General features: G+C 30.1%; 1 long non-coding RNA gene across 1 annotated transcript; it reads right to left on the bottom strand.

Annotated features, from left to right (window-relative positions):
• Positions 1-753: 753 nt before the first annotated feature.
• LOC136973488 (uncharacterized) lies at positions 754-10,239 on the bottom strand. The gene is made up of 2 exons (XR_010880501.1): positions 9,830-10,239; positions 754-869 (listed from the first exon to the last, which is right to left on the bottom strand). It is a non-coding gene; the product is annotated as an uncharacterized lncRNA (long non-coding RNA).
• Positions 10,240-11,294: the final 1,055 nt, after the last annotated feature.

Below are 11,294 nucleotides of genomic sequence, written 5' to 3'. Positions count from 1 at the left end.
ATTGATTTTAGTGCTTTTCATACTTAATTTTTCACAATTTTTTATGATTTTTTCTGCTGCTTTCGCCACTTCCAATGTTAGTGTTTACATTAGAGAATTATGTTACTGAGAAAATAAATTTAACAATTAATAACACAGACGTACTGAATTTTTAAAAAAAATTTAATGTAAGAAAATGCATTTATTTTCTTTAATTTTAGCCATTTAAAAATTAAAATAAAGTAGAAATAAAAGTGCAAATCTGTATTGAGAATTTTCTATAAAATTTTTATGGAACATCAGCAGACACTTTGAGTTTTTTTTTTTTGTTGTTGCTTTTTATTAACATAATGTTTATAAAATGTAAATTTTATTTATTTTAAACGATCTAAATATTAAAAAAATAAAAAATGTCATCTTCAATTAAGCAATAATTTTATAAATATGCAAATTAGTGCAACTGATTTTCTATGGAATTTTATGAAAAATCAACAGCATTAATCTGTTTAATTTTCTTAAAAATCCATAGAAAATATATTTAAATGGCTATTTAAAGATAAATCTTAAGCTTAGAAATACGTAAATTAAGATGGAAGGGATTTCTTTTCCTATTGGCTTATTATGGGTCCACGAATACATGAATAAATTAGATTGAAAGCTATAAATTCTTTAAAATAGATGAAAATATTAACTAAAGGATTAAATTTATTCACGTTAATGATCATTTAAAATCTTCGAGTAATGCTTAAGTCAATACAAAACGAAACAACAGGATCAACAGACAGACTCACTTTATTGACGTATATTTGTATTGAAATTGTACAATGTATACTTGAAAAACATTTATCTTCATTTATCTGTAAATTAATGCGACTGTCAGTCGACTTGACCTAAATATAAGAAACGATTATCTTACGATAATTGCTTAATTAAAATGCAACTTATATATAAAAAAAACAAAATATAAAAATAATATTTAAAAGTTTATAAATATTTTTCTTAAAATTATCTTCTAGATAAAATATTTTATCTAGAAATTAATTATATATTTAACAAATATAAGATAATCACCGAATCACTCAAATATTTCAGCAGATAAAATAAAAAGGAAAAAATAATTAATTAATTAATATTTTTTTATATATTTATTTTCAGTTTGCATCCTGAAAATCTTCTGGACTTTCGCTTTCATGCTGATTCCTTTCTTCGTGAAAATGTCAGAAGTAAGGGTGAGTTTTTTTTCATTAAGAATATGCGAAATTTGTAAAATACCTCGAAATTTTTAAGTTTGAATATTCAAAATTTTAATGGCATAAATTAATTTATTAATTAATTAAGTATCATAAAAACGAACTAACTGGTTAAAATATGCTTAGAAATACTTCAATTTATGTACTAGAACATAAGAAAAATGGTTAATGTTACCTACGGTTCCAAAATGGCGGCTCGTCTCTGATTCCAGCAAATAGAAGAAAGGAAACAGTGGGGATGCACGTTCTAACCTAACCTATTCTAATAACTTTGTTGGTAATAATTATGGTAATTTATTAGAATAGGTTAGGTTAGAACGTGCATCCCCACTGTTTCCTTTCTTCTATTTGCTGGAATCAGAGACGAGCCGCCATTTTGGAACCATAGGTAACATTAGCTAGAAAAATAATTAAAATCTATGCGTAGATTAAAGAAAAATGTTTACTATAAGAAATAGATTTGTATTTTACATGAAACAGATCACATACATGAAAATAATCCATTATAGAAGCTTACATAAATGAAACAGACACGAAACGTATATAATTTAAATGAAACCGAATATAAATTTAAATTAAACTTGATTACGCTATATCTAAAGGTAGAAATTCAACTAATTTTCCTTTTAATAAAATAAAAAAATAAAGTAAAAATAATTATGATAATGAGTAAGCTTCGATAAAGGATTTCTCATTATGCTAATTACATAAAAGGATAATTTGAAGTTTAATATAAAATATAGTGGGGGGAATTATAGCTAAATGGGTCAATAAAAAGATTTTTTTTTTAATTTTTACATGAAATTAAATACTTTTAATAATGAAAATGCCAGTTGCCTATAGGCATTGAGCGTGTATCGAACAAAGTAGATAAATTATAGATAAGAAGGAGGAGAAATTTTTTAAATATTTTTTTTTGTTACATCTAACAGGTCTTTTATCTAATTAAACTTTTTATTTGGCTTATTAATAATAATCAAGCTTTCATAATCTGGAGATTTTCGGGTTATTTACAGCTTTAGGCTAAATAATGGACCTAAATTACATCATAAAACAAAGCCCTCTACTGACCAGATGGCCAGGAATGAAGGGGAAAAAATTGGGTACAAAGGTATTTTCTCTTGCCATATAGGGCCAAGTATGTTAGAGTATTAAAAAAGTATATTTTTATCGAAATTAGGATGTCAAGAAAGTCGAAAATTACTAGAAAACTCGGTTTTTATAAAAGCATTCTCAAAAATTGTAAAAGTCGTAATAAATTTTCGTTGTAATTTTGTATTGTATACAATAGAACCTGTGTAATCCGGACTCGCACGGTACCGAATATTTTCTTTGGTTTGGCAGGTTTCCGCTTTATTAAGGTTTCGTTTTGAACAGGTTTTACTGTATTATATATTGTAAAATATATTTGAAAAATCGAATGTATATTATTGTGACATCGTCACAATGCAGGGGGGAAATTTTTAATCATATTTCAATTTTAAAATATCACGTGGCTTCCGGTCCAGACAGTAATTTCGTATGGTTGTTAATCCCTAAGTTTTTCATATCTGGACTTGATTTTCGCCCATCTAACACCGTTCTCGAGATTAATTAACAAAGGACATACAAGCAGACGGACAATTGTGGGCGTGTAAGCCCGTAATTTGAATAGTCAAATGAATATTTGTAAAAATTACAAATGAAATCTGTATAAATTGTGAAAGTTGTAATAGAGAAAAATGGCAGAAATTGTATAAAAATACAAATAAAATTTACCACAAAAATTGCAAAATTTGTAACAAGTAGGCAATAAATAGCAAATTCAAATTTATTTATTTATTTATTTATTTATTTGCGAAAGAAACCCTAAAAACTGCGTACAAGAGGCACACTAAATTCACCGGATGTGTGACAAAACAAAAGAAAATCCCCTAAAATAAACCAACTAATTGGTTTATACATATATGGGTTATATAATGTAAATTCTATAGGTTCGTTATGTAGGTTAATAAATGGTATATAATTAGTAAAATTTATTATTAGAAGAATAAAAAAAGAAAGCGAGATTTCAATAAAAGACAAATTTCACTGTATTTTCTCTTTTAATAACTAGAAAACTTCTATTTTAAGTGTTGGTTACGTAGGAATAAATTCAAGGTCTGTAGAAGAATAGAAAAAAAAGAAGAAAAGTAAAAAACGAAAACAAACAAAACGTGGAGATAAAAATATAAAATAATAATACACGTGCGCTGATAGACGAATTCATGTATCATATTCAGTTCAATACGTCGTAATTAACGAATAGTGGACACAAACTTAGACGAAACCCAACCCCCTACTTACCTCCAACAATCTATACATTCGAATAGTTAATTATCTAACTTTCATCTGCTATCATTTCCCGTGTTTTAAACACTAGATTCTTCACAAGATGACCTTGAGGCTACTCTCGTCCGCTTTAAAAAGGTTTGTATTTTAGTTTTTCTTTAGTACGAAACTTTTACAAGTAGACCGTCCCGATCATTAATTCGTAATTTGCCTTGAACGATGGGGTCATTGTGGGTGACTGTCACCTTGGAAATCTCACCTGTTTGTCCGACAAGACACCTGGCAGTGGATTGACCGGTAAGAATTTTTGTGTAGGTGGTTTTCCCCCCTCCCAACACTACGTAACGGCCTTTGAATTTCGATACGACTTTGTTTTGCGGGTGTGGCACCTGCAATGGGGTCTGATCGAGTGACGTTGGTCATCTCTAACTTCGTCAGATGCCATCTGTTTGACATTACCTACAGATTTTTAATGGGATTAGAATTTTTTTCACAACTTAATTACGTCGGATAATACCCTACGATGTCTGCAACGCGTTCGCATGTCTGTCGTCTCTTAAAAAATGTTATTTAAATGCATACGCTAACGGTTATTTTTATACGTAACATTACTTTTTTTCTATGCTAATTCTATCAGATGATATTAAAAAATACGCCTGTACGTTTGTCGTACCTTAAAATGTATATAAAAATATGCACCCAAAGGTTTTTATATAAGTAACACGCGTGTTTATGTGACTTTTACAGGATTTTATTACGTTTCAGCGTTACGAATTTAAAATAGATATAGAGATTGTAACTCTAAGCTGACATTCCTTATCGAAAAATTGATCTTGATACCAATTAATGTAGAAGTCTAAACATTTAGATCTTAACTCTGTTACGCAATAAACAAGTAGGCCTTTTGAATAGAGATAACCTGTTACGCTTTAATTCAAGTACACAGAAATATGGAAACACTACAGTTCCATAATTCTCCACATACTTGAATTAAAACGTAACATTTACATTATTCTTATGAGGAGTTACGCTAAACTGATTTAAATACAGTACTAATTCCAGAAACGTAACTTAAGTGACGCAATTACACCTAGCGACATTCAGATGGACACATTTACGCTGTTTAATTATTATATTTTGATACAGAATTCGGTTTGTAGTTAATAAATATGTAACTGAATTAATTGAGTGTATGTAATTGAGTTAACGATTGATATAAAACTTTTAATGCATTAAAACCTGTGTAAACCGGAATGGCACGGTACCGAATATTTATTTTACCGGTTTGGCAGGTTTCCGTTTGGAACAGGTTTGTTTTTTAAACACCCCCTCAGTTCTGAATAACTTTACCGTTTAGGCAGGTTTCCGTCTTATTCAGGTTTCGTTTTTGACAGGTTTTACTGTATAGAAAGTATACTAATTTGTAAAAATTCAGTTCAGAAGAAGCTACTACTTATTGATGATGATGATGATTTAAACCTTTATTACATGGAACCTTTATTACTAGGAAGGGGCCGAATCTGAATTTAAGGGATTTTAATTGTGATTAAAATAGTATTACTTGTCTAGTAACTCGATTAAATTTATATTTTTTTTAATTTAATACGATGTTAAGTTTTGATTGATTTTTAAATTAACTTGTTAGATTAATTATAATGAAGTTAAATCGATCATTAATTAAGATTAAATCTGAAGGTTATGATGGACTTATAAATGAAAATAATTCAGAGAGAAATGTGAATAAAATGCAGTTATACTATGTTAATGCTTAAATTTTTACGTAAATGTAATTAAAATTGCATAAAATACGTTAAAAAAGTTAATTAATATGAAAAAAAAATTATGAGAATAAATTGAAATTATGAAAATTACTCTCTCTAATACTGAAAATTTACAATTATAAACCTGAAAAATGCAAACTTTGCAATAAAAATCATTAAAATTACAATACAAAAGCGCAAAATATTACATCATTAAAATACATAAGCATAAATTAAAATAATTTCAAAAATATTTTACTTAATTATGTTTTTACTTTATCAAATTAAAAAGAATTGTTTTTATTCATGCAAAATTTAAAATAAAATTCGAAAAAATACAAAATTTTATAAGAAAATTATCATTAAAAACTGTAATTTTTCTGAAAGAAATTAAACTTTTGGATTAAATATTATGTAAAAAATACAAAAAAATCCCTCAATTTTATGGAGAAAATCATTAAAACATAAAAAAAAAAATTTTAAATCACAAATTATTAATGTCAGTGTAATAAAACAAATAAAAATAGAACAAAATAATTATATTTTATTATAAAATATTTTATGAGTTAAAAAAATAATACATCTGAAGTAGCAGATAGACCTAATTTTCATCATCTTTTACAGTAAAACCTGTCTAAAACGGAACCTGTTTACAATGGAAACCTTCTAAACCGTACCGTGCAATTCCGGTGTATTTTATTACATTTTACAGCACAGTACCGAATATTTTTTCCGTTTTGGACAGGTTTTCGCTGTAGGCCTACTTATTTTTATTTCTATTTTTTCAGTGGGGTAACTTAACGAACGTTCGTTAAATTACCCCAAAGCAAAAAAGTTTTTTACAACGAATTTCCAAAAAAAAAACTTAATTTTCTACAAAAAAAATTCCTGTTTTACTAAAGCGATACATCATAAAGATAATAATTTCTTTTTTTTTTAAACACAGAAATCACTCCGAAACCAATTAATAAAACGACAATCTCCATTATTCGATAGCAGTGTAAGAGTAATTTATAACACTAGATAAAAGTTAAGTTACTCCTGTTACAGGGCCTTATTTTAAAAAAAACAAATAAAAAAATACACTTTACACGGAGTATCGTATAACGAATTTCTATTTTACTCCATTACATTTAATACAAATAAAATAATAATAATAATAATACAACGATAGAAACTGCAAGTAAGTAGGTCTGTAGTTTCTGTTTTACTAAAGCGAGAAATGGTGAGGCGAGAAATGGCGAGGCGAGAAATGGTGAGGCGAGAAATGGCGAGGCGAGAAATGGTGAGGCGAGAAATGGTGAGGCGAGAAATAGTGAAGCGAGAATAAATAAAAGTAATAAGCATAAATGCTCATCACTTTTATTTATTTCTCGCTTCACTCTTTAGTGTGTTTTTTTTCCATTTGATTTTTAGCACCAGGGTAACTCTCGCTACATGCTTGTCCTTGGACTCTTTACAACGGTTAGAAAACCTCCTTATGTAGTGTAGTGTGTGTTTGTATGTCTGACTCAGTACGAGATAAGAGTTCTTCCTAAATGCGGGGGTGAAGCTGAGATTTTTCAGTCTTTCTGATACTTCACTAGGGGTCAAAGGGGGTATCTGTTCTTGTAAATCGGGTCGTTCGGAGGGTAAAATAAGCTCGTCTGTTGTCACCTCTGTCTATGTGTTCGGTGGATAAGCATCCAACCAACAGTATTAGTCGAGGTCAGTGTGTAGGCGTCATCTGAGGCAGCCGGAAGCATTACAGAACGCTCTTCTACGTCATGTGTCGTCGAAGAGTTGTAATGTTGAAGATCTGCAATGTGTATCTTGTCAGAAGTTATTGTGGGTGAGTTTTTAAGTCATTTTTTTCACTTTAGGGGGTTATTTTCGTGTTTATTTTTTAATCAGTTCTATGTTTACAGTTTTGTAAGCTTGTATATTGCCTTAGTTTACTTTACTAAGAGTTAAATCGAGTCGGTTTGTTTATAACGTTTACACTATGTTTCTATCTGCAAGTGTCTAAAACACTTAGAACTGTTTGACGGTTGTATGAGCTCGATACACTTATATATAGGAATGTATAATTCTCACTAATTTAAACTGGGCTCATAGATTATGTTAAATTCTAATTGTAACACAAGGGCATTAAAGAATTTGGCTTATTTATTGAAGCCACACGTTAAAAATCACGTATAAAAATCAGTATAGACATATTCGTTTATATTTATGTTGTTGGATGTTCAAGGTTTGTAAACATGGGGAATTCCTACTTAGCGCTTACTCATAACTCATTATTTTAAGGCATAGGGCCTCGTATCTTCAATTAGATCTACACTCCAAGATAAGATACATTCCGCAATGTGTCAGGTCCAGATAAAAGTAATGATGATTTATGTTCGACACGATAAAAAAAAAATAAGAAATACTTTGAAATGATCTCATTCTATAACCTACTTTCTTCTGGTTAAAGATGCTCATTAATTTAATTTTATGTGAATTTTTAGCCCATCTTTACTGTGACACAAAGAAGAAAAGTATTTGCATCCCTTTGATTTTTTAAATGTCATTTTATGGTTATTTTTTTATATAAAAACAGGTCTTAAACTTTATCTTATGTATCAGTGGCGAATTACTTAATAGGCGCACTAGGGCCTCGTCATCTCGAAGGCCTCACATATTACGTAACAAAAAGATTCTAAAACGTTTAAAATGTGTATATTATAAAGGAAAAACTCTACTATTTGATCATTTTATTGTTTTTTTAATACAAAAAAAACACTTTTACATAAAGGGCCTTATAACGAAATTGCGTCTAGGGCCTCAAAGGTGCACAATCCACTACTGTTATGTATCTATCAAGACATCATTGCCGTAGCCTAAAGGCAATTTGATTCGAATTTGCTTAAAATAATCCTTAATTTTAGAAGAAAAAAAAATGTTAAAAATCCTTCAGGATCTCTGTAATACCTCGTTTAAAGTATGAAAGGTTGAAGGTCAAATGAAGGTCATACTTTATTTATTTACATTATTAAACTTTCTGTATTTTTAAGATCAGAGTAGAACGTGAGAAACAAATTATATTTACAGTTAAATTCTAGAAAAGTTGTTTCTGGAATCGAAATTGACGTTGTTTTCATTTCATTTGACATTGCTGTCAGTTACGGTAAACGGCCATTTTGAAATCTAACGTTTTCTACAACTGTCAACTGTTTTTAGTACTGGATTTTGCATAAAAATAGGGGGATAATTTACTATATACGGTATGTTTCGAAGGCGTTTTCTATCTTCAACACCTCTACAATGAATTAGCAGGAAGGGTGTTGCATTCATTGCGCTGTTTGTATTAGGTTCTAAGAGAGGTGTTGTATGCATGCGTGTAGCAAATTGTGTGTTAACTGAATATTTTATGGTCTACTATTACCTTTACTGATTAACAATGCGATTAATGGGAAATTTGCTAAGTGAATAGATAGTTTTTTTGCCACATCCAGATGATTACTTCACGCTAAAAATTGACAATAGTCGCCTAGAAATTTAAATATTTTACGGACGTCTCGTCTTAACTGTATACAAAACAAAGGCATGAATAAAAAATGGCCACGTTCCGTGTACAGATTTTAGAGATTTTAATCGTTAATACTAGGCTTGGTTCTGTAAATTATTGGTTTTACTAATGTTAAGTGGCCAAAGCTGTACTGTACAGATTTAGTCCTAGTAAAGTAGAAGAAGCTTGGCCACATAAATTAGAGGTTTTGTATGTAAGAAAATGACATTAGTATGATTATATGTGTTGAAACTCACGGGAAAAAATACGTTTGGAAAGTAGGCCTGCGGGATTACAAAAGTATGATCTCTGCTGTGTTATCCTGTATTTTATTCTGTGCAAATTTTAGAGAATATTTTCATTTAGACCCTATTATTTTACACTATCCTAACCTATTACACGTATTTGAGTGACTGTATATGAAAATTTATACAAAACAAGGCTTTACAATGGTTTAACAAAGGTCTAACCCCTGATAGTCGAGGTTTAACCACTGATATTCGAGACTTAACCCCTAAGTTAAGCTACTTAAAATATAATTCAATAATAAACAAAACCTGAAACAGTCAGTTTATAATTTTTCTATTCACAAGGAACATAAGCTTCAAGAGTAGAAAAGTTGCTACATACGTAACTTTTGAAATTCTAAACTTAAAAAAATATGTACAGATGGATGGTAAATCGAACAAAGGTATATTAAACCAAGTTTAGTGACAGATCAGCAAGATGAAAGAGGACCACCTCGTTCAAATTACACAGGAAAAAAAAGGTGATATATGCTACAGAAAGATGAAAAGTATCGAAAAGATGTGCCTGAGTACCAACCAACAGTATCTGCAGCCAAATAACTGTAGCTAAAATTAGCTGCGTAAACAGTAACTGATACTTCTACCACATCAAGCGAATCCCCTTATTTCGTTAAAATAATACAAAATTTATCTAGAAAACTTTTTTTAATATATATATATATATAAGATAAAACGTAATTGATCGATACCTACCTACCTTACGGGATCATTACAATTCTCATCCTTACCTACGCCATTAACTTTCTAGTTGTAAATGATGATGTGTGCGTATGTAACGGGTGAAGTTTTGCTACTGTTAGTAGCACAGACGTCCGACGTTCGCGCATCAACACCGTTTCGCCCACGTTGATTTCTGTCGAGCACACTCACTCTTCTTGAACGGTAGCTTGACAACCCGTCGTTTCTGATACTTTAAACTTAACACGAGTAACCTTAAATCAATTTATAAACTCCCACCCCTGCGGAAGAGTGTGTGTGTTTGTGTGTAGGTTTGTGTTTTCGACTGTTGACCACGTGGTACTGTTTACTGTAGTCGCGGGGGCGGGGAACACCCTCCCCTAGGTAAGTGCTTCAGAATGATTATTATTAATGTAATTAATTGCAGAAAAGAAGGCTATTTTTTTATTATTTTTATTTTTTTGTAAAACGTTCGCTTTTATGCTCTTCACACCCCTTTATTTATTACGTTCCTTTATAAAATGTGTGTCACTAGTTTTGTTTCGCGTGTTTCTCATAGGAAACGAATGTAGATACGTTTCTCACTCGTGGACAATTCAGAAAGTGGGTGAATGAGATGTAATAAGTATTAATTACATTAAGTTGTCGGCAATGATTATTTAATGTCAGTGCCGGGTCGTTAACGGTTGTTGATATTTGCAATTCTTTGTTTATGGCTCTTGTGTGATGAGTGTTTTTGTGTGTGTGTGTTTAGTGTTTTTTTTTTTGGATAGAAAATAAAAGAAACCGGGAAAATTTCTTGTGGAAAATAAAGTGAATACATCTAAAAGTCACGAGAAAACTTTAAAGGCAATAGGAAGGCTTTAGAGGCTCTCATTATTGATAGACCCCTTTCTTTGTCGCGGTACTCTTGTTGATAATACTCGATTTTTTCTAAGAGAGGAGGCTCAACTTAATTAGTAATTAAATTTTAATACTCGGTAATAACCGAGCCTTCACATAAAGAAGGCAAAGAGAAGGCTCTACTTATTACTAGAACTTTTTCTTTGTTTTATATTCTCATTGATAATGCTGGAATCCTTGATAGAGACTTCAAGGAAAAGACTCGAAATTTGCAAGCCTTGAGCCTTTTAGAGATAAATTAAGGCTTAAACTAAATGTCAATACTTAAGTTCTGAAAGAAGAGTAAAGACACAAATGTTGGTATTGAATATATAATAAACGTTACATTACTAGAAATGGTAAAAGTGCAGAAGGTAATAATCGAAAACAAGGTAAATTTATGATAATAAAGACTCGAATAAATGTATTTTTTTGAATTATAAAGAACGAGAAATGATGATAAAAGTGAAAATATGAAAAAAATAGTAACAGAAATCTGTAGAGACGAGAAGAAATTATCTTAAGAATTTATGTTTGACAATAGTTTTTTCGATAATTTTGTGTTTATAACAAAGAAAACGTTTGAAAATTGCTTCTA

This window comes from Centruroides vittatus, unplaced genomic scaffold (genome assembly GCF_030686945.1).
Source record: "Centruroides vittatus isolate TY-2023 unplaced genomic scaffold, ASM3068694v2 contig_318, whole genome shotgun sequence".
NCBI lineage: Eukaryota > Metazoa > Arthropoda > Arachnida > Scorpiones > Buthidae > Centruroides > Centruroides vittatus.
Note: the sequence above shows the minus strand (reverse complement) of the source record. Positions and strands in the feature narration are given on the sequence as shown.